The sequence below is a fragment of the Triticum dicoccoides genome, chromosome 7B (assembly GCF_002162155.2).
Source record: "Triticum dicoccoides isolate Atlit2015 ecotype Zavitan chromosome 7B, WEW_v2.0, whole genome shotgun sequence".
Lineage (NCBI taxonomy): Eukaryota > Viridiplantae > Streptophyta > Magnoliopsida > Poales > Poaceae > Triticum > Triticum dicoccoides.
In genome coordinates, this window is record NC_041393.1 from 285750565 (window position 1) to 285776774 (window position 26210).

Sequence of the window (26210 nt, forward strand, 5' to 3'; positions counted from 1 at the left end):
TGATATCTTCGAGCCTACTGTTGATAGAATGCGGAACGGGCTTTTGCCACGTCACGCTCCTCCTCCAAGGCGTCCAAACTGTCCTGCCGATCGAGATCGGCTTCTCTTTCTTCGTACATGCGCACGAGAGGTGAGTCATGAATTATGTCACAGGGCAGAACTGCCTGTGCGTTGTATACCATAAAGAATGGTGTGAATCCGGTTGTGTGATTTGGCGTGGTCCACAGCCCCCAGAGTACGGAGTCGAGCTCCTCTACCCAGTGCGTGTTAGATTCCTTGAGGGACCGCACTAATCTGGGTTTGATGCTGCTCATGATTAGACCATTTGCTCGCTCAACTTGACCGTTAGTTTGTGGGTGATAGACTGAAGCGTAGTCGAGCTTGATGCCCATGTTTTTGTACCAGAGTTTGACCTCGTCGGCCGTAAAGTTCGTGCCATTATCAATGATGATGCTGTAGGGGACACCGTAACGGTGTACGACCCCTGATATGAAGTCTATCACCGGTCCGGATTTGGCCGTCTTAACAGGCTTGGCCTCTATCCATTTGGTGAATTTGTCCACCATGACCAGTAGGTATTTTTGCTTGTGGGTTCCTCCTTTAAGGGGTCCAACCATGTCAAGCCCCTAGACCGCAAAGGGCCAGGTGATGGGTATAGTTTGGAGGGTGGTGGGTGGCATATGGCTTTGGTTAGCAAAGAGTTGACAACCAACGCATCGTTGGACTAAGTCCTGAGCATCTGCCCCGGCCGTCGGCCAATAAAATCCTGTACGGAAGGCCTTGCTTACAAGGGCCTGGGCTGCGGCATGGTGCCCGCCGAGTCCGGCATGAATTTCAGCAAGAAGATTCCACCCTTCCTCCTCGGAGATACACCTTTGAAGGACTCCGGTGGTGCTTTTCTTATAGAGCTCTCCTTCATGGACTTTATAGGCTTTAGATCACCACACTATGCAGCGTGCCTTGTTTTGGTCCTGGGGAAGTTCCTGCCTAGTTAGGTAGGCTAGGAATGGTTGAGTCCACGGGACAATGATTGCCATTATTACGTGGGCTGAGGATGTTACTTCGTTGGCATAGCCTCCCGCTGTGTCAGAATGTTCAGTGTCGGGCGGTGCGGCTGGGTCCGGGCTGTTATTTCCGGATTCCCCTTCCCATGATACGGATGGCTTGAATAGCCTCTCCAAGAAAATGTTGGGGGGGGACTACATCGCGCTTTGCACCGATGCGTGCCAAGAAGTCTGCCGCCTGATTGTTTTCCCGGGCTATATGGTGAAATTCGAGCCCCTCGAACCGAGCTGACATTTTTAGGACGGCGTTGCGATAAGCTGCCATTTTCGGATCTTTGGCATCGAAGTCTCCATTTATTTGGGATATCACGAGGTTCGAATCCCCACGCACCTCTAGGCGTTGGATGCCCATGGAGACTGCCATCCGGAGACCATATAGAAGGGCCTCGTATTCGGCTGCATTGTTAGAGTCCGTATACATTATCTGGAGTATATATTGAACTGTATCTCGTGTTGGGGACGTCAGAATGACGCCAGCCCCTAGACCCGCTAACATTTTGGAGCCGTCAAAGTGCATGATCCAGTTGGAATATGTGCCGTACTCTTTAGGGAGTTCGGCTTCGGTCCATTCGGCAACAAAGTTGGCCAAAACTTGCGACTTGATAGCTCACCATGGCTTATAGGTTATGTCGAACGGGAGGAGCTCAATGGCCCATTTGGCAATCCGGCCCGTCGCGTCGCGGTTCTTTATAATATCGTTAAGAGGTACTTCGGAGGCTACTGTTATCGAACACTCTTGAAAGTAGTGTCGTAGCTTCCGGGATGCCATAAACACCACGTACGCTATCTTTTAATAATGCGGGTACCGTGACTTGCATGGAGTGAGGACAGTGGACACGTAGTAAACCGGTTTTTGAAGGGGGAATTTATGTCCGTCCGTTTCTCGTTCGACGACGAGCACTGCGCTTACAACTTGATGAGTTGCCGCAATGTATAATAGCATTGGTTCGCCAATGTTAGGCGCAGCCAGGACCGGATTTGTTGCCAATATGGCTTTTATTTCGTCGAGTCCGGCCGTGGCAGCGTCCGTCCACTCGAAGTGTTCGGTGCGCCGGAGGAGGCGATAAAGGGGTAATGCCTTTTCTCCCAAGCGGGAGATGAAGTGGCTTAGAGCCGCCATGCATCCAGTCAATTTTTGTATTTGTTTGAGGTCCTTTGGAATATCCAATTGTGACAGAGCTCGGATCTTGGCTGGGTTTTCTTCAATTCCTCTACCGGATACAATGAAGCACAAGAGCTTTCCTGCTGGTACGCTGAAAACGCATTTTCCGGGTTAAGCTTGATGTCATATGCACAGAGTTTATAAAATGTGAGCCTCAAGTCGTCTACTAGAGTTTCGACATGCTTGGTTTTGACGACCACGTCATCTACGTATGCTTCCACTGTTTTGCCAATCTGGTTTGCCAGACATGTCTGAATCATGAGTTGATATGTTGCGCCGGTGTTTTTGAGCCTGAAGGGCATTGTGTTGAAGCAGAATGGGTCGTATGGGGTGATGAATGCCGTTGCGGCTTGGTCTGGCTCTGCCATCTTAATTTGATAGTAGCCGGAGTATGCGTCGAGGAAACTCAATGAATCGTGTCCTGCGGTGGCGTCGATAATTTGATCGATGCGGGGGAGGGGGAAGGGATCCTTTGGGAAAGCCTTGTTGAGGTCCTTGGAATCGACGCATAGGCGCCAGGATTTGTCCTTCTTTGGTACCATCACTAGGTTTGCTAGCTAGTCCGGATGTTTTATGTCTCTGATGAATCCGGCCTCGAGTAGTTTGGCTAGATCCTCTCCCATGGCTTGTCTCTTGGGTTCGGAGAAATGCCGAAGAGCCTGCTTGACAGGCTTGAATCCTTTTAGGATGTTTAGACTGTGCTCGGCCAGCCTGCGTGGGATTCCTGGCATGTCTGAAGGGTGCCAGGCAAAAATGTCCCAATTTTCGCGTAGGAATTCTCATAGTGCGGCGTCGACATCAGGGTTTAATTGCGCCCCGATGGAGGCCGTTTTTGTAGGGTCCGTTGGATGGACTTGGAATTTGACTATTTCGTCCGCCGGTTTAAAAGAGATGGACTTGGATCTTTTATCGAGTATCACGTCATCCCTGTTCACCGTGGAGCGCAGCGCAGTCAGTTCCTCAGCTGCTAGGGCTTCGGATAGTGCCTCGGGGGCCAGTGCGGCTGTCCTATTTTCGGCGCAGAGTGCTATGTCCGAGTCACTAGCAAGAGTGATGATTCCGTTGGGTCTGGGCATTTTGAGCTTCATGTACCCGTAATGGGGTATAGCTTGAAAAATTGTGAATGTCTCTCGCCCTAATAGAGCGTGGTATCCGTTGCTGAACAGGGCCACTTGAAACGTAACCTCCTCGGACCTATAATTATCCGGCCTGCCGAACACCACATCCAGTGTGATTTTTCCTGTACAGCACGCTTCCCGACTGGGGATTATTCCTCTAAAGGTTGTGTTGCTTCGCTCAATGCGACTCCAGTCTATTTCCATTTTTCGAAGGGTTTCCTCATAAATGAGGTTCAATCCGCTGCCACCGTCCATGAGTACCTTGGTAAGGCGAAAGTCATCCACTATTGGACTGAGGACCAATGCGGCTGGTGCTCGGGCTGTTCAGAATTTAGGTTCATCATTGGCATTAAAGGTAATGGTCGTGTCACTCCACGGGTTTATTGTTGCTACTTGGTAGACTTCGGCAAGGCTGCAGAGTGTTCGTTTCCGCATATTATTTGATGCGAAAGTCTCGAAGACTGTTAATACCGTACTGGTATCCCTGGGCTGGTGCTCTGTGAATTCTGGAGTTAGAAGCTCCCCGCCACTTCTGGCCACCTGCCGGAGTATCCAACATGCTCTAAGGCTATGAGTTGGTGTGGCGCCCTCTGTACTATGAATTTTACAGGGTCCGTTGAGCCATCCCTCTAGTACGGTTCCATGCCCTATAGAGGATTTTTGCTTTTTGGTGTTTAACCAAGGTGCCTGGCGATAATGCACCTTTTTATTTCGGACTGGGGTTGTATTCAGGGCTGGATTGTCCCAAAATTTTATTTCGGTTTTCCAGGCGCTTTCCATCGCACAGTACTTTCGTACTATGGATGCTAAGTCGGCGAAGCGTGTAATTTCACGGCGACTTATGGCGTTGAGGATTCCATTATCCATGAAATTATTGTAGAAGAATGAAATTGCATCCTCCTCGCGGCAGTCCTTTATCCTATTCATAACCAGGAGGAATCTGGGCCAGTAATGATGTACTGTCTCAGCGGGCTCCTGCCGAATTTGGGATAGATCCCTTATGTTTGGGTGGGCGGGTGGAATTAAATCCGGAACCTCGCCCAATCTGAGACTCAGGGGCCCAGGGGTTTCCGAACTTGGAAGCTTGGATTCTTGGATGTTGTGCAGCGAATCTAGCCCGCTGCCTGACTTTAGGTTCAGGGCTTGAGCGACGCCCCCCCCCCCCTCCGCGGGTATCCGGCTTGGAGGGATCGGGAATCCAGACATATCTAGTCCTTAAGATAGATCAAGGCTTGCCGCATTGTTCCTCCACCACTGCAACGTGGTGGGTGACCTGGGGGGAGTTAATCTCTCTCAGATCGGGTTTAAGCCCAATCTGATCGTAGTCTGTAGTGATTCCCAGGGCGGCGATGCGATCCAAGAGCTCTTTTAAGGAAGAGAGCTCCATCGGATCCAGCTGCTCGGCGAGTTCCGAGTTGACGTGGAGATTGCTTTCGATGACCCGAGAAGTCATCGTCGGCGCGGCGGCCGAACAGGCGGTCATAAGAAAACCGCCTAGCCAGAGAGTTTGGCTGATAGCCAAAGCTCCTTTGGCAACGGCGCCGTCTTTAAAGACGGGATGAGGCATCCTTCCTGATGGCGACGGCACAGCGGAACTCTCCATGAAAGCACCTATGTCGGTGTCAAAACCGGCGGATCTCGGGTAGGGGGTCCCGAACTATGCGTCTAGGCGGATGGTAACAGGAGACAGGGGACACGATGTTTTTACCCAGGTTCGGGCCCTCTCGATGGAGGTAAAACCCTACTCCTACTTGATTAATATTGATGATATGGGTAGTACAAGAGTAGATCTACCACGAGATCAGAGAGGCTAAACCCTAGAAGCTAGCCTATGGTATGATTGTTGTTCGCCCTACGGACTAAAACCCTCCGGTTTATATAGACACCGGAGAGGGCTTGGGTTACACAGAGTCGGTTACAATGGGAGGAGATCTACATATCCGTATCGCCAAGCTTGCCTTCCACGCCAAGGAAAGTCCTATCCGGACACGGGACGAAGTCTTCAATCTTGTATCTTCATAGTCAAGGAGTCCGGCCAAAGGTTATACTCCGGTCATCCGAACACCCCCTAATCTGGGACTCCCTCAGACATCTAGGGAGTAAATCCTACGAAATCCCTATGGGAAGGTGGCCAACTTCCTTCAATCGAGATATTACAATAATAGGTCTTCCGGCTGGGTGTGTTTGCCACGACATCCACTTTACCGGTTATCGAGAGACCAATATTATAGTTCTAGGAGAATGCTCCAACCATCATATCTGCATGAGGTTCAGATTTGGTTGGCGTCAAGATAATCCAGACTCATCGAGTCTGGAAAGTAAAATGAAAGTTTGCAACACAAATCGACGATACGGCGTTGCGAGATTCTCGGGAAATGAACTACGATAGCAAGCTCCAAAACACAAGCTGGTTCTGCTACACATACGTGAACACGTTGTCTCAGACAAGCATGACCACGTAGTAGTCTTATAATAAAACACTAACGAGTTCAGGTGGGGAACCATCATCGAGGATATCAAAGTCCTTGCATAAGGTATACTCTTAAGAAGGGGCTTCTTCTCCTTTAACAAATCAACCAGTGGCTTGGTGTGCTACAGAATACATATGGAGTGGAGGTAATTAATCTACGAAACCATAGTATACTTTGCACATGTGTGACTAACTTGGGATGATTCCAAGGAAGAAACGTTGACTTTATCGAATTCATGGCGGCAACTTGCATCAAATGCACATGAATTAGAGGAAGTCACTTCTTCCATCCATGCATATGCTTCATGAGCTAGCATGAAGAAATGCTTTCAAAAGTTTCCGATACTAGCTTAATGTTCAACAAGATTATGGAGAATATAAGGATGTTGTCGATGGGCTCAACAACAATTCATCTTGGTTTCCATAAAAATGGAATTCCACAATTATGTGAACATGGTGATAGCATTGGTCAGACCAAAAGATATAATGGAGTATGCTCGAGGAGGAACCACGAGTAAGACAAGATTACGAACATCATTGGTTCTGATTTGATTTGAGAATATCCCACACTAAAATCAAAGTTTTGATAATATAATATGTCCAACAACTGATCACAGGGACCAATCGATGAAGATATCATCTTTCTTCAACATACATACAAGATATCCCTTAACATGAACTAAGTCGGAAAAGCTTTTATCTTCCAACTCTCCAAGTTGATGTATAGCTTAACCAACTAGCTCAGGGGTATCCAACACGGATTCTTGGAGAAAGGGTGGTTTACAGGAATAAACCAACTTGATCACGAACTCAACATAAGGGTCAGGAGAAAACCTGGCAATACTTCCAAGAAGATATTCGGAAAATCACGAACCACCAATCTGCTACTAAGCTCGAGAATAATCTTGCTTTTCAGGGCAAGACGATATGATCAAAAGAGCGAGGGATTGACACAATCCTAACTCATTGATCGAAGAGTGCACCAGAAATAAGGACTGGGTAGCAGGATCAACCTTAGGGTGATGATTCAATAATCAACATGCTAAGAATGAGGTTGTTGTCCATTTAACTACCAAGCAACGGAGTTGCTAAGAATATAGATTTCACACATCACGATTCACTTGTCGATGTTCCGATTACAATAACACAGAACCGAGGAATGAATAATGATGACGAGAAGTATCACTGTATCAAGAGTTCATAGGATGGTGTGCAATTCCCATGATATTCTTAATATAAAGATGGTAATCTTCCAAGGTAGAGCAGAACAAAAGCTGGATTAGCAATTTGATCTGCGGAGCACAACTACTTTGACCCAATCCTGGATATGGATGAGGTTCTGGAGTTTGTTTCTCCTAGTCATTCCAGAATAGAATGACTTGACGGACCACAAGAGTAATAGGCATCGATAAATGAATGCACGCATACTCTTGACTATCAATTGAGAGACAGGGGTCAGAATACAACTAAGGAGGGACAACTCGAGGAACATATAACTTGCTGAGTTGTAGATGCATAGATTAGTATGTCGAACCAGGTTCAACAGGTTTCTTTCGGATAACCCATGCGAAGAAGGCAGATCTGGCAGAGTCACAACATAGAATCCGAGAACTCGTCAAGAGCACTCTGGTTGTGATCTTTCGGTTCAGCGAGGAACTTCTGCCAAAATGGTTCATGGTATTTGGAGGAAGGGAATACCACGAACCTCGAGGACTATCGCAAAGGTTACTAATAACCTAAAGGAACTAGCAACACTATCAACATGAGGTAAGTAGGGTGAATCTCGGGTTCATAACCCAGGAGTGGAATACCTACTAACTAAATGGCATCACGGGATGCTTTCGAGAATAATGGCCAGAATCATCACACTGGGAATGCAAAACATGGTTAGATTACTAGGTGGCACTCTAAGACACCTAGGGTAATAATAATAACTCCAACATATATGTCAAGGGAACAGAGTACCTCAACTCACCGATTAGTGTGGTTAATCTGGCCCAAAGGGACATCGAAACGGGAGGAAGGGATTTTGCAAATGCTTCAGACTATTTAGAAACCTGGGATGACACGGACAGCATAACGGTTGTAAATGCTCAAAAGAATTTGAGACATGCTACAAAAATGGTGCCATAACCACTCAGAAGTACAATATCAAGGTTTCAAGATCAACAGTTAACATACGGAGGTAAAAACTAAACTGAGGCTTAAATCCAACAATCTTATGAGTCTACTGATTAGTAACACGTGATCCTGATAGAAAGAAGAGAAAGCCTAGTTCCATAACCCCATAGGAAAGATATGATGACTCATATCAGAAGGGCATAAGGTATATGGAGTAAAAAGAGCCTTACGTTCCATCCCACAATCAATTCCCCTACATATAACTAAAGAATTTATAGACTCAACTTCGACCAGTTTGGCTTGGTAATCATACAGGCAGTCAGGCTCTAATACCAAAGCTGTCAGGACCCCGACTCAACGCCACACCGATCTAGCATGTAACACCTCATATCACTTTGTGACCTCACGCACGGTATTCCCACGGGTGTCGCCTTACCAGGCCCGGGACCGTTTGCGCCTTTTGGCACACGTATATGATAGTGTCGCTAGCATCCATATGACAAGGAGCCCAGGCTGACATGGCTAGTCATGAACCCAAAGTGGCACTAACTTACTGGGACGGGCATACATGACCCAGCAACAAACGTGTCGGTTATCAGCGAGTGAATCCGGGCTGTAGCAGCTGGGCTAGTAGAACTCCGGTAAACCGGGCTGTAGCAGGCTAACAGGACTCTGGTATACACCACATGACATTGCCCCGAAGGGACAAACACAGGGACGAAGAAGGACACATGCCGGCCAACCTAAGTGTTCCGGAGCAGTAGAAAGCTACCAAGGCTCAGTGGAAGCACTAGGAGACATTTCCCGGTAAGAGAGGCTACCAAGGATAAACAACTAGATAGTCAGATCCCACACATAGCAAGCATTTCAATAACATACACACAATATGCTCGATATGTGCAAATACAACATGGCATCACAACATGACTCTACAACACAAGTATTTATTCAATAGGCTTTGAGGAGCGAGATATTACAAACATGGGTCTCATGACCCAGCATTTAGAGCATACAAGTCAAAGCACATGCGGAAGCTTAGAATGTCTGAGTACATACATCTACAAATGAAAAAGGCTGAGGAGCCTGACTATCTACCAGATCCTGTCGAGGGCAAAAGATCGTAGCTGAGGTAACAAGCTAAACATCGAAGTCCACGCGGGACTACTAGTGAGACTAAAGTCTCTTTGCAAAATCATAAAATAGGCAAACGTGAGTACAAATGTACCTAGCAAGACTTGCATCAGAACTAACTACATATGCATCATTATCAACAAAGGGGATGGTGGGGTTTAACTGCAGCAAGCCCGCTTTGACTCAGTGGCTATCCTGAACTACGACTGCAAGTAACTCTTTTGAGGTGGCGCACACGAGTCCACATATTCACCATATCAATACACCACTATGGATCCGCTCCAGTCTCCCTACAAGAACGCCATCCATAGCACTCCTGCTTATCTTGCGTATTTTAGAGTATCCACTTTCACTTGTCTATGAACTGTATAGGCAACCCAAAGGTCCTTTACCGCGGACGCGGCTATTCGAATAGATGATGTTAACCCTGCAGGGGTGTACTTCTTCACACACGATCTCACCACTTACCATCGTTTACACGACATGTACTCGACAACCTTAAAGTGGAATCCCCACGAGGGTGTCGTCCATGGCCTACCTAAATACTCAAGTCTCTAGTCCAGGTTTATCGCCTATTCAGGTTCCATCCGCAGGGAGTCCAGCCGAAGTTTCCACATACGGCCCCGACCGATGTGTGCAGGGTTCCCGAGACACCAAACGGGTGCCCGGTACACCGTGCCACATGCCTACCGCATCACAGCCCACCCCTCGGGTCAGCGTTGCGCACGGCCTCCAGCATACTACAAACACCATAAACTACTTGCAACTCCTGGATAGAGGACAAGGGTGGTTAAGAAGCCGAGAGGGTCAACTAAGGATCTCAATGAGTGGTAGTAGTTGTTCATGGATCACAAACACAGAACTCAGTTCCTGAGGAGGGCTTCAATGAGACAACCCACCATGTACTCCTACATGGCCTCTCACCGCTGCCTTTACCAAATCGTGTTCACACACTTAGCTTACACACAGTAGGGCATGTTCACAACATTCCAGTTCATCCCCTATGAACCAGGCCTGACTCAACTCTAAGCAGTAGCATGCATGACAACAAGCATGAATGAGTAGGCACATCAAGGCTCAAACAACTCCTAGTCATGCTAGTGGGTTTCATCTATTTACTGTGGCAATGACAGGTCATGCAGAGGAAAAGGGGTTCAACTACCGCAGCAAGTAATACATGATTCGTTGTTGTCCTAATGCAGTAAAAGAGAGCAGGAGCGGGAGAGTGGGATTGTATCGGAATGAACAAGGGGGGTTTTGCTTGCCTGGCACTTCTGAAGATAGTATAGTTCTTCATCGGTGTCATCGATCACATCGTTGGTACACGTCTACTAAGAGGGGACAACCACCGACAAACAAAGAAGAAACACAATCAATGCAATGCACAATATGATGCTTGACCATGACATGGCAATATGATGTGGTTTGAGCTAATGCAACTAGCTGCAGGTTAAATGAAGTTGGTTTGAACCCTAGGTTCAAATTTAAACTCCATATGTGAAGGTTTAAATGCCATTATAATATTTCGCCTAAACAGCAGCCCTAAGTTGTTCTATCATGCATGAAAATGGTACAGATGGATAGATTGGATTTTTCTGATCATTTTTCATATATAATTTGTTTCATTTGGAGTTACGGCTGAATTTCTATGAATTTGAGAAGTTTATTACATTTTCTGGAATTTCTGAATTAATTAAAATCCAGAGAATGTATTACTACGTCAGCATGATGTATGTGTGACGTCATCAGGTCAACAGCGTTAGCCAAGGTCAAACCTTACGCTGGGGTCCACATGTCAGCCTCTAACTAAAATAACCTAGCTTAGTTAATACTAACATAACTTAATTAGCCGGGGAGTTATTAGCACTAACCTAAACAGGGTTAGGCCGGCGTTAAGCCGCCGGCGACGACCAGAGGCGGCGGAGCACAACATAAACGGGCTATGGTGCCTCGTTTGAGAGCCCAGACCAGCGCGCGTAAGGCAGTGGTGCCAGCCGGGCCTGGGGTGGCCGGAGGCGACAGCGAGGAGCTCGGCCGCGGCGGCCGGAGCCCGGGTGAGGCGCGAGCGGCGCTGTGGTGTGCGTGCGGGAGAGCTGGAGTGGTGGTGTTTGCATGCGTGATGCGGCGAGGGTGATGGACACGTTCGGTGGACCAAATGGTCGCCGGAGGCACGTCGGCGGCGAGCGCAGGCGGTGGCGCGTTCGGGCGCAGGCGACGCGGTGGCTACGGTGTGCAAACAAGGCAAAAGAGAGGGGGGTTCGGGACAGGAGCTCACGATGAGCACATTGGGTGGGTCGACGTGCTCGGGGAAGCACCGGAGTGAGCGGAGCGGCGAAGGGGATCACCGGTGGCAGGTGATGGAGATGTCGAAGATGACGATGCTATGGAGCGTCCGACAGTGTGTGGTTCACTGAGGAGGTAGAGGGAGTCGCGGTGGAGGTAATGGACAGCACGGGGAGGCGAGGGGAGCACAGTGGCTGTGGTGGTGCTCGTCGGCGCACTCCGACTTGTTCGGGCGGTCGTGAGGGAGAGAGCAGACAAGAGGAGTGGAGGAGTGGGTAGGCCAGGGAGGTCGGGGCGGCACCGAGGAGAGGCATCGCGGCGTCGCGCTGGCAGGGGAGGCAGGCGGGCGAGCTGGTGGCATGGCGCTCTGCCCGTGCGCGCGCGTGGGCCACATGCCTGGCCGACTGGCGCCAGGAGGACGACGGCGGTGGTGGGCTGGGCCGGTCAGTGGGCCGCCAGGTAAGCCATGTGGGCGAGGCCAGGTGAGTTTCTCTCTCTCTCTCTCTCTTATTCTTTCTGTTTTTTTTCTATTTTCTGCAATTGTTTCTGCTTTATTAAAAACGCCAGAGCATTTTCAAAAATCTTGAAAATATTTGTGGGCACTGTTGAAATTATTTCCAACAGCCCTCAACTAGTTTCAGAATTATTAGAGCATTTAAAATATTTATAAGATTTAAATGCCACAATTCAAATACAATATGAGTTAATTCAAAAATCCAAAAATGACCTAGAAATATGTTCATCATTTTTGGCAGAGGTTTTTTACCTTTATCAGAAATGATGAACATTTCCAAAGGGCATTTTGGGTTCATTGAAAATATTTCATGGTGATCCTAGTTGGATTTCATTTGGTGCTAGGGTTTGAACATCCCCTATTTCAAGTTTCTTTCACGATTAAACATGATGCACACATGGAAGCGAGCATAGGTCAGACCAAAATTAGGGATGTGACAAAACTACTACTACTTCCGATGAACTAACGATCCATGCGTCCTCGTCGCACTTCCTGTCCTTCACGTGCGGTTTACTACCCACCCTTAAGTGAACAACCACACATGCGCCAAATTATCGGAAACGTGTGAGAGTGTGTACAAATAAAGAATTTTAATTTCAATTATCGGAAAGGTTTGAGAGTATTACAAAGTTTGACTTCAGTCAAATCTAATATGTGGAGTAAATAAAAATGGAGGGCTACTACGTCCATCCGGGTTTTTAGTCCACACCATTTTTTAAATCAAAGTTAATAGTTGGACAATAAAGTTACAGGGGAGCTGAAGACAAAGTTGTGAGAAGGCTTAGAAATCAATACAAAACTTATGCTCTTAGTACCAACGTCGATCCTTCTTCGAGGAAACATTTGGTACATAGCCAATTGTGTGATAAAATTGCACCAACCTGAAAGACAACTGCGTCTCCAATGCAACCAAGGTGAAATGACGAAGGATATCATCTTTGTGCGTAACAAGCAAAGAGCACTGATGGAAGATAGCTTGTTTTTCATTGAAAATCAATCAGCTTCACCAGCTGACGCAACCATGAGCATAGATAGGTCATCGTGGTGATGCATCATCCATTTGGCATCAAGTTTGGGTGAGGTACCTATGAAGTTCGACAAATCCTCACTGTGGTCTGTTTCTTCTCAGTAATCAAGCTCGAGGAAGGAAGAACCACGTGGCAGAGGACAGTGAGGCGGAACAACAATGGCCATCCAATTTTTTGCAGTTCCACTAAAATTGAGGAAGAGATGCCCGGGTATGGAGATACGCATCGCTGTTTCCAAAAATATAAAAAAGGGATATAGTGTTGTTACTTTGTTTTACAAGATTAGCAACAACATCTCAATTGTCAATAAGAATTAATGAAAAGTACATCAACAAACAGAAGCATCATGATTATCTTGATGGGAACTAAACCAGGATACCCGAGAAAAAAAGCATTTCTTCATTTAACCAGTGATAGTATTAGATTAGCAGCAGCAATAGGAGCATATGGACAATGACCGCACAACCACCATGTACTTTTTGTTGAAACAACATGTATACCTCCACTGAGGCATAAATCAGGACAACTTTTCGAGTGGCATTTCTTCTACAATAGTAGGTGATGTTGGACCAGCCGACGAACCCTAGCTACTATACATGGGGTGCCGGGGAGTAGTCGCATAGAAGAAAACCCGCACGCAGCGACCTAGGGAGCTGGACAGTACAAGAAGTTATACCTCAGGTGGGCGAGATGTCGTTTAGGCGGGCGGGCGGGATCTGCCCATACGACGGCAGCGAACAAGGGCGCGGAGGACCTTCGTCTGCGCCAGCACCGGCTCCGAGAGGACGGTGCGCATCGGCTTCCTCCATCGCTGACGGCGACAACGTCAACGCTGCACCTCATCACCTCCTGCAGCGGACGGGACTCGGCCGGATCTGTGACCACCGGTGAGGAGAGAGATAGAGTGGACACTGTCATCTTGTTCTCATATAGAGAGGGTGAGACAGCGAGACGCGAGAAACTCTATCAAACAAGAGGCTATAATGGAGTAAAAAATCTCTCCATAGTAGTGGTTTTAAATAGAATACGCGCGTTCCCGGAAAAAAGAAACAAAAATTGGTGGACAATTTTTTAACGTACCAAGAAAGAAAACTCGATCAAAAAAACGCCCCCGCTTCCAGGTCGCGAAAGTCGTCGCGCACACACACATAGACATGGACATGCATATCCGTGTTTACGTAAAATTCCATTTCCATCTCCATCTCCAATCATATTTGTCCAACTGGCACATTATTTACGTTGTTAATTATATATGCAGCAATATTAACGTACAACATCTCTTGTTTGCAGGCGTCCGGACCGCTGCCATGGCCGGTCCTGACCAACCCGAACCCTCTTCATCACCCGCGCGTGCTTCCCGCCCGAAACTGTCAGTGCCGCATTCATGCCCAGCCAGAGCGGACACGACCTCTCACTGGCGCCGGCATTGAAGCAGCGTGCCGGCCAAGAGAGCGTCGCCCGTGCCGCTTCCTGGTGCACGCGACTGCTCCGTGTTCAAAGGTCACAATGGCCGGCCACAACATGCATGTAAAAAGTTCTTGGGAGTCCGTGCTACAGCTAGTTGTCCTCCCCCAACACATCAATCTCTTCTAGTAGTGCTAGTACTCCATGGCCCTATCCATCGACAAGCAGGTGGGAAAGTTATCGTATACTCGGTTTGCGGTGAGTGGCATGCCGAGCGACCATGTGGGGTCGAGCCATGGAGGAAGGTGAGACACGAACACGATAGACGTGATTTAAATGTTGGTTTTGCTCGATGGCGCGATCCAACGGAACGAAACATTGGTTTCTCTCCGTTTCCATTTTTTCTCCGAAAAAACCAAAACTTTCCACTCCATTTTCATTCCTATTCCAAGGTTGCCCCGTTACAACATTCCATCAAATACAAAGGAAAACTAACACACATGCTGATGCATCTCAATGATTCACAGATCATAGCCAATATTTATTTCACAACTAAAGACAAGAGTTTTGAGAGCGTGTACGAAAGAAAAACTACTGATGGGGTCACTACGACTTAAACCCTAAACCCTAAACAGGATTTAATTTCTTGGCCAGGTAAAACCTGTCGAAGGAAAGACGGATGGCAAAGATATTGAAGAAGTGTGATTAGAATAATAGTACTGGCACTAGTTCATGAGACATAAACTCATCACAAGTAGAAGCCGGTAGAAGTAGAGAAAGATCGACATGGAGATGGAGCTACGGCAGTGGAGCAAGCCGGCTCCAAAAGGAAGATGGACTACCTAGGACGTCGGGCTGTATCTAGAAGGGCGGTTGGGACGCGGCATCGGCCCATACCGCGGTGACCCCCGATTGGTACGCACCGACTGTGGGTTTTCTCCCTCGCTGATATCGACCGCGTCTACGTAGAACATTCTTCCCTTCCCCCAGCTGTGGGATTAGGCCGGATATGTGACCAGCGGTGTGGCCACTGTCGTTCTATGCTTGTGAAGAGAGCAACCTAAGCAAGCAGGCTTGTAGCTTAGGCTCCTGCTAGTGTATATATAGTGGTTTTCTTTTTCTCTCCATATCAACCATTTTATATTGCGTACGTGTCATTAAAGAGTGAAATGATGGTTGCTTCTTCCGACTAACTTACTGTGTGATTTGACTGCTCCTTAGTGGCCCCTACACGTACTCCCCCTATGTGTATGCAACAGTCACACGTACACATGGACGCAAAAACGCGCGCGACGCGCTAATGCATGCATGTCCGAGCACATGACGGAACACACACGGTCACGCTCAAGTGCTCAACCTACACGTGCATGCACACACATACTCAGTCAGGGTGAGCTAGTGACCGTATAAACACCGGAAAATATATATATATATATATTGAGCGCAATGAGCGTATTATGAAGTCCACTGGCCGTATTTTTACAAATATACAGTGACAGACAGTGTATTTATCTCGTTTGAAATTAAGCCATATTAACTGGAGAGGAGGCAGTATGGACTAGCATTACTTTGTTGTGTCCCGTCAACTTGCCGAACGAGGAGAAGGTTGCAGGACGGGAGAAGCTTGCGTGTGGTGGCTCACAGGACACGGAGAAACTTTTGACTAATGCAAGCTCTCCCTCGCTCAGGCGGTGGACGTGCAACAGTTAATTCGGTGTCAGATTGCCAGAACCATACACTATACTAGTACTATTATTGTTCGACTTCCCGAATAGGCGAACAACCAAGTGCAAAGTTTACTAGTAGTACTGGTACTACTACTATAGTCTATAGAGGTATGTACTATACTAGTACTAGGAACCGATGGAGGAGCGTCTGCACTCTTATTATAATTTTAAAATATGATAAAGCAAGCTTCAACACATTTGGTTCTCTTGAGGGTTCTCGCATGTGATAATGGAAGTTGATTGCATGGAACACTCGCCACAATTCTCCCTTAATTCTGGCTCATATCCTGTTACAAATAGGAGCGCTCGATAATATTTCCTCTTTTTTTGTTATTCAGCATGTAAACAGGTCAGCAAACCTTGCGGCGCATCTTCGTGCGAACCGTGCTCCCTGCACTTTCAATGTGGCCGAGAGCTGGCTTGATGAAACACCTTGCTTCCTACTTCTTTTTTGCGGGGTACCTCGCTTCCTAGTGACCAGTGTCTTGGCTGATCATCCTAAGAATGCTTATATATGAATAAAGCTCTCTCATTTACCCGCAAAAAAGATTAAGCCATATTAACCGGAAAGGACGGAGTATGGACTAGCACTACTTTTTGGTGTGTCCCGTCAACTTGCAGAACGAGGAGAAGCTTCCAGGACAAGGTGAAGCTCACTTACGCATTTTGACTAATGCAACCTACCCTTGGTGGACATGCATCAGTCCATTCGGTGTTAGATTGTCAGAGGCATACACTGTAGTACCCAACATGCGGAGTACCATCATTGTTCGACTTCACGAAGAGGCGAAGAGCCAAGCGCAAGGTTTAGTATTACGAGTAGTACTACTGAAAGCACAAGTGCTCCCTCGGTGATTTTGGTAATTAATATCAACATATCTCTTGTTGGACTAACACTTTTACCTAGTATGTTTCAGACAAGTTCAACAATGAAGTGGCATGGACTAAAGGATGTGGAACCCCTTCAAGATGCTAAGGACAAAGGATTGGCTCAAGCTTCAAGATCAAGACTCTACATTTTCTATTTTAGTGATCCAAGATCACATTGAGTCTATAGGAAAAGTCAATACTATCAAGAGGGGATGAGGTGTTGCTTAATGGCTTGCTTGCTCAAAGTGCTTAGTGATATGCTCCAAAACCCTCAGCTACTTTCCCACATCCACATATGACCTAAACCAAAAGTCAAACTCGGCCCCACCGATTTTTCCTATCCGGCGCCACCGAGTTTAGATGTCATAGCCACTGCCACAAACCCTAGGCAAATCGGTCTCACCGATAGGGATCTCGGTCTCACCGAGATGGGATTGTAATCTCTCTGTGTATGTCCATTAACAAAATCGGTCCCACCGAGTTTGAGCAATCGGTACTACCGAGATTACAATGCAAACTCTCTGGTTAGCTTATTACCAAAATTGGTCCCACCAAGTTTGTGTAATCGGTCCTATCGAGTTTGCCTGACCAACTCTCTTGTTAGCTTATTACCAAAATTGGTCCTACCAAGTTTGTGTAATCGGTCTCACCGAGATTCGTTATGCCCTAACCCTAACCATATCAGTCTTACTGAGTTGCATGTCGGTCCCACCGAAAATCCTAACGGTCACTAAATTTGCTTAATCGGTCTGACCGAGTTTTTCAATTCAGTCCCACCGAGATTGGTAAATTGTGTGTAATTGTTAGATTTTGTGTGGAGGCTATATATACCCCTCCACCCACTCTTCATTCGTGGAGAGAGCCATCAGAACGAACCTACACTTCCAACTTACGATTTCTGAGAGAGAACCACCTACTCATGTGTTGAGACCAAGATATACCATTCCTACCATATGAATCTTGATCTCTAGCCTTCCCCAAGTTGCTTTCCACTCAAATCTTCTTTCCACCAAATCCAAATCCTGTGAGAGAGAGTTGAGTTTTGGGGAGACTATCATTTGAAGCACAAGAACAAGGAGTTCATCATCAACGCACCATTTGTTACTTCTTGGAGAGTGGTGTCTCCTAGATTGGCTAGATGTCACTTGGGAGCCTCCGACAAGATTATGGAGTTGAACCAAGGAGTTTGTAAGGGCAAGGAGATCGCCTACTTCGTGAAGATCTACCACTAGTGAGGCAAGTCCTTCGTGGGCGACGGCCATGGTGGGATAGACAAGGTTGCTTCTTTGTGGACCCTTCGTGGGTGGAGCCCTCTGTGGACTTGCGCAGCCGTTACCCTTTGTGGGTTGAAGTCTCCATCAACATGGATGTACGATAGCACCACCTATCGGAACCACGACAAAAACATCTGTGTCTCCAATTGCGTTTGAATCCTCCAATCCCTTCCCTTCACATTCTTGCAAGTTGCATGTTTTACTTTCCGCTGCTCATATACTCTTTGCATGCTTGCTTAATATGTATTGTGATTGTTAAATTTGTGCTAAAACTCCACTTAAACTTAATGAATTTAAAAACTGCAACTTTTAGCACATAGTGTCTAATCACCCCCCCCCCTCTAGACACCTCTTCTCGATCCTTTCAATTGGTATCAGAGCTTTGGTCTCCATTGCTTTGGTTTAAGCACCATTGGAGGAAGATTGATGAGTCTACTATTGGGAGGCTTAGACATAGAGTGCCTATACTTGATGGAGAGTACTTTCATGAGTTGCAAAATGATATGTTTGTGATTTTCAATCAATATCATTTGAACAAGTACATTGCTAGTCCTTGTGCATCTCATGTTGATCCTATGCATCCTACTCTTGATGAGTCAATTGACATGATTCGCAATCTTAGAACTGTAGAACTTATCACTAGAGGCTTGCCTAGAAACTTGATTGGTTGTTTGCCTACTCTTAAGTGTGCCTACACCATATGGAAATTTCTTGAGGAACGTTTTACAAATTATTCCTTGAAAAATCTAGATGAAATTCTCCATAAGTCCATTGCCTTGAGTAAGATGAATTCCAATGATCCTATGTTTGGTGATTATCTATTTGAGCTTACAAACCTTATGCGTGCCAAAGGAAATGTTGGAATCATTAGCGATATTTTTTCCGGAGCTATTAAAATTCATAAACAAGATCATTGTCACCCTCACACTAACAAATCACCCACTCTAGGATTTGATCCACCATATGATGATGTTGAACATGGATACTATGATGAGGATGATGATAGTGACTTTGATCTTGATGATGCAGTGAGACACTTTGGTCTTATGGCAAATCTTCGGGGATATATGGCAGGAGGAAAGGAATGGGTTCTTGATAGTGGATGTACCGATCACATGACCGGAGATAAAGACATGTTTCATGAGCTTGCTGAAAACGATGGTCCTCGAAAGTATGTCACTTTTGGTGACAACTCAAAGGGTAAGGTGATTGGCCTCGTTAAGGTGGCCATCTCACATGACAGCTCCATTCAAAATGTTATTCTCATTGAATCTATTGGCTACAACTTACTTTCAGTATCTAGACTTGCTGATTTCGGTTTCAATGTTCTATTTACTAAAGTAGATTGCCAGGTGTTTCGTAGAGATAATCATAAAATGGTCTTTACCGGGGTACGTAGAGGTGATCTTTACATTGTTGATTTCACTAAAAAGGCTCAACCTAGAACTTGCTTTATTGCTAAATCCTCTAATGGTTGGTTATGGCATAGACGATTAGGTCATGTTGGTATGCGAAACCTTGACAAGCTTATTAAAGGAAATCATATCCTTGGTGTTAACGATGTCATATTTGATAAGGATAGACTTTGCAGCGCTTGTCAAGCAGGTAAACAGGTTGGAGGAAGGCATCCGGTGAAGAACATCATGACCACAAGGAGGCCACTCGAGCTACTTCACATGGATCTTTTTGGTCCCAATGCTTACAAGAGTCTCGGTGGAAATTCTTTTGGTCTAGTTATAGTTGATGATTTTTCAAGATTTATGTGGGTGTTCTTTCTCGATGACAAATCGCAGGTCCAAAAGATCTTCAAAAACTTCGCTAGGAAGGCCCAAAATCAATTTGAAGTGAAGATCAAGAAGGTTCGCAGCGACAACGGAATGGAGTTTAAGAACGCAAATGTGGATACCTTTCTTGATGAAGAAGGTATTTCACACGAGTTCTCGGCTACGTACACACCTCAACAAAATGGAGTTGTTGAGAGGAAGAACCGGACGCTCATCGAAATGGAGAGAACGATGCTTGATGAGTACAAGACACCGAAGCACTTTTGGGCGGAACCGGTTGAGACGGCTTGTCATGCAACAAATCGCTTGTATCTTCACAAGCTACTCGGCAAGACGGCATACGAGCTCCTCACCGGTAATAAAACCCAAGTTGGATACTTTCGAGTATTCGGCTCAAAGTGCTACATTCTTGATAAGCATCGTCATTCTAAATTTGCCCCTAAGTCTCATGAAGGTTTCCTACTTGGTTATGGCTCAAACTCTCACACATACCGTGTCTACAACAATTTCACCCGAAAGGTTGAAGAGACGGTAGATGTGAAGTTTGATGAATCTAACGGCTCGTAAGTAGAGCAATTGTCAATTGATGTAGGAGACAAAGATCCGTCGGAAGCAATCCAAGACTTGTCCATTGGCAAGATTCGTCCAATGGAGGTGAAGGAGAGTACCTCGTCTATCCAAGTGGAAGCTTCTACCTCATGACAAGGTGAACCAAGAGTTGATATGTAAGCATCCACAAGTGGGACACACCAAGATGAAGAAAACGAGGAAGTGCGTCAATATGAACGTCAACAACCTCCTTCTCCACCACGACAAGAGAACTACAACGTCAACAATGAAGAAGCCCAAGAAGAAGAACAAGATGAAGAAGATGTTCAACCAAGACCCAAGCAAAAGCTTTCACGAGTTCGAGCAAGAATTTCTAAAGACCATCCCGTCGAGCAAATCTACAATGATATCCAAACCAGGAGAATCACTCGCTCTAAAACTCGTTTAGCTAACTGTTGTGAACACTATTCATTAATCTCTAGCATTGAACCTATGAAGGTTGAAGAAGCACTGGAAGATCCGGATTGGATAAATGCCATGCATGAAGAGCTACACAACTTTGAGAGGAATCAAGTTTGGACATTGATTGAGAAGCCCGACAACAACCACAACATCATCCGTACCAAATGGGTGTTTCGCAACAAGCAAGATGAAGATGGACAAGTAGTTCACAACAAAGCACGTCTCGTCGCCCAAGGCTACACACAAGTCGAAGGTATGGGCTATGGTGAGACTTATGCTCCCGTTGCTAGACTAGAGTCCATTCGCATCTTACTTGCCTACGCTAATCACCATGATATCACCTTGTACCAAATGGACATTAAAAGTGCTTTTCTAAATGGTGAAATAGATGAGGAAGTTTATGTTAAACAACCTCCCGGCTTTGTTAATCCTAAGAAACCTGATCATGTTTACAAACTTCACAAAGCTCTTTATGGTCTTAAACAAGCTCCTAGAGCGTGGTATAAATGCTTGACCAAGTTCCTTATTGAAAAGGGCTTTGAAATTGGAAAAATATATTCTACTCTTTTTACTAAAAGGGTCAATGGAGAACTATTTGTATGCCAAATTTATGTTGATGATATTATATTTGGATCAACTAACCCTCATTTTAGTGAGAAGTTTGGAAAGTTAATGTCGGAGAAGTTTGAGATGTCTATGATGAGTGAACTCAAATTCTTTCTTGGTTTGCAAATCAAGCAAACTAAGGAAGGTACATTTGTCTCTCAAACGAAGTACACCAAGGACTTATTCAAGAAGTTCAATATGCAAGAATGCAAAGCTATGACTACACCCATGCCTACTAGTGGACATCTTGATTTGACCAAAGATGGTGAACCGGTTGATCAAAAGGTTTATCACTCTATGATTGGTTCATTGTTATATCTATGTGCTTCACGTCCCGATATCATGCTAAGTGTGTGCATGTGTGCACGATATCAAGCTGCTCCTAAAGAATGTCATCTTAAGGCCGTGAAAAGGATAGTGAGATACTTAATCCATACACCAAATTTTGGCATTTGGTATCCTAAGAGGGCCTCTTTCGATCTTGTTGGCTACTCCGACTCAGACTATGTCAGAGACAAGGTTGATAGAAAATCCACTTCGGGTACTTGTCAATTTCTTGGTAGATCTCTTGTGTCTTGGTCTTCCAAGAAACAAAACTCGGTATCCTTATCCACCGCCGAAGCGGAATACATTGCCGTTGGTTCATGTTGTGCTCAATTACTTTGGATGACCCAAACTCTTAAAGATTATGGGATATATGTGAAACATGTTCCATTACTTTGTGACAATGAAAGTGCTATCAAGATTGCTCACAATCCTATGCAACATTCTCGAACTAAGCATATTGAAGTTCGTCATCATTTCATTCGGGATCATGTTGCCAAAGGGGACATTAATCTTAAGCATGTTCGCACCGAAAAGCAATTAGTGGATATATTCACTAAACCACTTGATGAGAAAGTATTTTGCAGGTTAAGAGGTTAATTGAATATCATTGATGCTTCAAACTTGGAGTAGGAACTCCATTGGATACATGCAAGACATGAGCTTATGACTAATCCTTGATATTTCTCTTATGATGACTATCTTATGTCTTGGATATATTTGCACCTTGCTTGTTATCTAACCTATGTAGGTACTTGGATGAATCTAATTCCATGAGATTGTAACTCACTCACATCTTGAGCAATCTCTACATCACCAAGTCTCTATACAACGGTGGTTGAAGACAAGGAAGCACGAAACCATTCAAACATATCCTTTGACAAATTCTATGTTGAGGTTCATGATTGTCATTTTGGATACACAAGTACTCTTACTTGCAAAAACTAACCCATGTAGGTAGATGAACTCAAATTCCAAGTGATGCTCCCAACTCTTGATGAGCTACATCAACCTTGATCAACCCACACAAGTTCAACTACATGATCACGATCAACACCACCACCCAAGGTATGTTATTCCATCTTAGATAAGCTTTACTCCAAGTCATGAGTCAAAGCAACTCGACAAGATGTGAATACATCAAGATGCTTAAACGAAAAATGATAACCCCATTTTGAGCTTAAACGATGAGTATGACCTATGATCAAGTGATCTCACTTGACTCCTAAGTCAATATACTCTAACATAGGTGACTTTGTCGCCGACCATCTCTAGATGAACTTTTCTTGTGTTCTTTTCTGTGTTCTTGCATTTGTCTCATGCATATCTATTTCCCCTTTCAAAAAAAACTTCATCTAGATTTCTTTCTTTTCTATTTGTTCTGCATTCCCTGCATCCAATTCATTGCAAATCTTTCAGTTAATTCCTTGCAAATCCTTGTGAGATCTTACTTGTCTAGTGAGCTAAGATGACAAGTGTTTTCTCTGCGATGAACTCGTTCTCACCGGTTTGATGCTTTCGGTCCAACCGAATCCTTTCAGTACAACCGAAGCACACCATTCGGTGCCACCGATTTCACTACAGGAAAAACATCTTGCAATTTATTCCTGCTTTACTCTTGATCCAGCTCCACTCAATGAATCTTGTCCTCTACAAGCATCACATTTTCCTTAGTGCTTTGTGCTGTGACTCAAGGACCAAACCCATTCACGACAAATTCCAGAAGCCCTTCTTGGAAATTGATGTCAAAGGGGTAGAGAGAGAGATCACACCAAAGCTTAATCATATCTCTAGGGGGAGAGAATACTCAAGGAGAGAGTAATCTTCTAGGATCCCAGATGCTTGGTGTTCAAGAGGAGAGATGCCACATGTCTTCTTGAGGGGAAAGACATGTTCATATGTGCTCATTTGCATTAGCTCTGTTCATTTGTTTCTTTGAGCTCTGATTTTTTGTTCCCTATCTTCTCCCAGTATCCCATGCTAGATTTAGGGGGAGCAAGACTTCTAAGGGAAAGAAACTCTTTATATAGCCATGTGTATGAGGAAATCTTGCTGATGTACATATTGTTTGCAAGAAGGACTCATGAGCATGAAGGTACATTTCCCATATTCACATATTTTGGCTCTGATGCATATAGCCAAGATACATGTAACACATTGCCTACTGTGTCATGGTTATGCTCTCACATGCTTCTATATTCCATATTCACATGATTGCATACATGTAGGAGGAGCCTATGCTTGTTACATGTCTTTCCAAAGCTTTACTTGCTATTCTCTATATCTCTATCTAAAGCTTTGATGTATGTTGTCATCAATTACCAAAAAGGGGGAGATTGAAAGCACAAGTGCTCCCTGGGTGATTTTGGTAATTAATGTCAACATATCTCTTGTTGGACTAACACTTTTACCTAGTATGTTTCAGACAAGTTCAACAATGAAGTGCCATGGACTAAAGGATGTGGAACCCCTTCAAGATGCTAAGGACAAAGGATTGGCTCAAGCTTCAAGATCAAGACTCTACATTTTCTATTTTAGTGATCCAAGATCACATTGAGTCTATAGGAAAAGCCAATACTATCTAGAGGGGATGAGGTGTTGCTTAATGGCTTGCTTGCTCAAAGTGCTTAGTGATATGCTCCAAAACCCTCAGCTACTTCCCCACATCCACATATGACCTAAACCAAAAGTCAAACTCGGCCCCACCAATTTTTCCTATCCGGCGCCACCGAGTTTAGATGTCATAGCCACTGCCACAAACCCTAGGCAAATCGGTCTAACCGATAGGGATCTCGGTCTAACTGAGATGGGATTGTAATCTCTCTGTGTATGTCCATTACCAAAATCGGTCCCACCGAGTTTGAGCAATCGGTACTACCGAGATTACAATGCAAACTCTTTGGTTAGCTTATTACCAAAATCGGTCCCACCGAGTTTATGTAATCGGTCCTACCGAGTTTGCCTGACCAACTCTTTGGTTAGCTTATTACCAAAATCGGTCCTACCAAGTTTGTGTAATCTGTCTCACCGAGATTACATTATGCCCTAACCCTAACCATATCGGTCTTACCGAGTTGCATGTCGGTCCCATCGAAAATCCTAACGGTCACTAAATTTGTTGAATCGGTCTGACCGAGTTTTTCAATTCGGTTCCACCGAGATTGGTAAATTGTGTGTAACGGTTAGATTTTGTGTGGAGGCTATATATACCCCTCCACCCACTCTTCATTCGTGGAGAGAGCCATCAGAATGAACCTACACTTCCAACTTACCATTTCTAAGAGAGAACCACCTACTCATGTGTTGAGACCAAGATATTCCATCCCTACCATATGAATCTTGAACTCTAGCCTTCCCCAAGTTGCTTTCCACTCAAATCTTCTTTCCACCAAATCCAAATCCCGTGAGAGAGAGTTGAGTGTTGGGGAGACTATAATTTGAAGCACAAGAGCAAGGAGTTCATCATCAATGCACCATTTGTTACTTCTTGGAGAGTGGTGTCTCCTAGATTGGCTAGGTGTCACTTGGGAGCCTCCGACAAGATTGTGGAGTTGAACCAAGGAGTTTTTAAGGGCAAGGAGATCCCCTACTTCGTGAAGATCTACCGCTAGTGAGGCAAGTCCTCCATGGGCGATGGCCATGGTGGGATAGACAAGGTTGCTTCTGCGTGGACCCTTCGTGGGTGGAGCCCTCCGTGGACTCGCGCGGCTGTTACCCTTCATGGGTTGAAGTCTCCATCAACGTGGATGTACGATAGAACCACCTATCGGAACCACGACAAAAACATCCATGTCTCCAATTGCATTTGAATCCTCCAATCCCTTCCCTTTACATTCTGGCAAGTTGCATGCTTTGCTTTCCGCTGCTCATATACTCTTTGCATGCTTACTTAATATGTATTGTGATTGTTAAATTTGTGCTAAAACTCCACTTAAACTTAAAGAATTTAAAAACTGTTACTTTTAGCACCTAGTGTCGAATCACTCCCCCCCCTCTAAACACCTCTTCTCGATCCTTTCAACTACACTAGAACCGCATGGTGGAGCGTCTGTACTCTTATTTTTTTAATCTCTGATAAAGTACACATTTATTCCGAAGAAGTGCGGAAAACGGCAGCCCAACATGTAATGATGATATCGATCAACCAACCATGCTCGAATATATCTTGGCCTCCGTGCAAGCCCGTCTGTGTGTTCTCGCTCCTCATCTCTCTCAAGGAACGACAGGTTGGCCATTTTGCCGTCAATTGAGATCGGTTTGCTCACACTCCTGTCCCACATGTCAGTGACATGCCAAGAGGAGGTGTGTTCACCGACTCG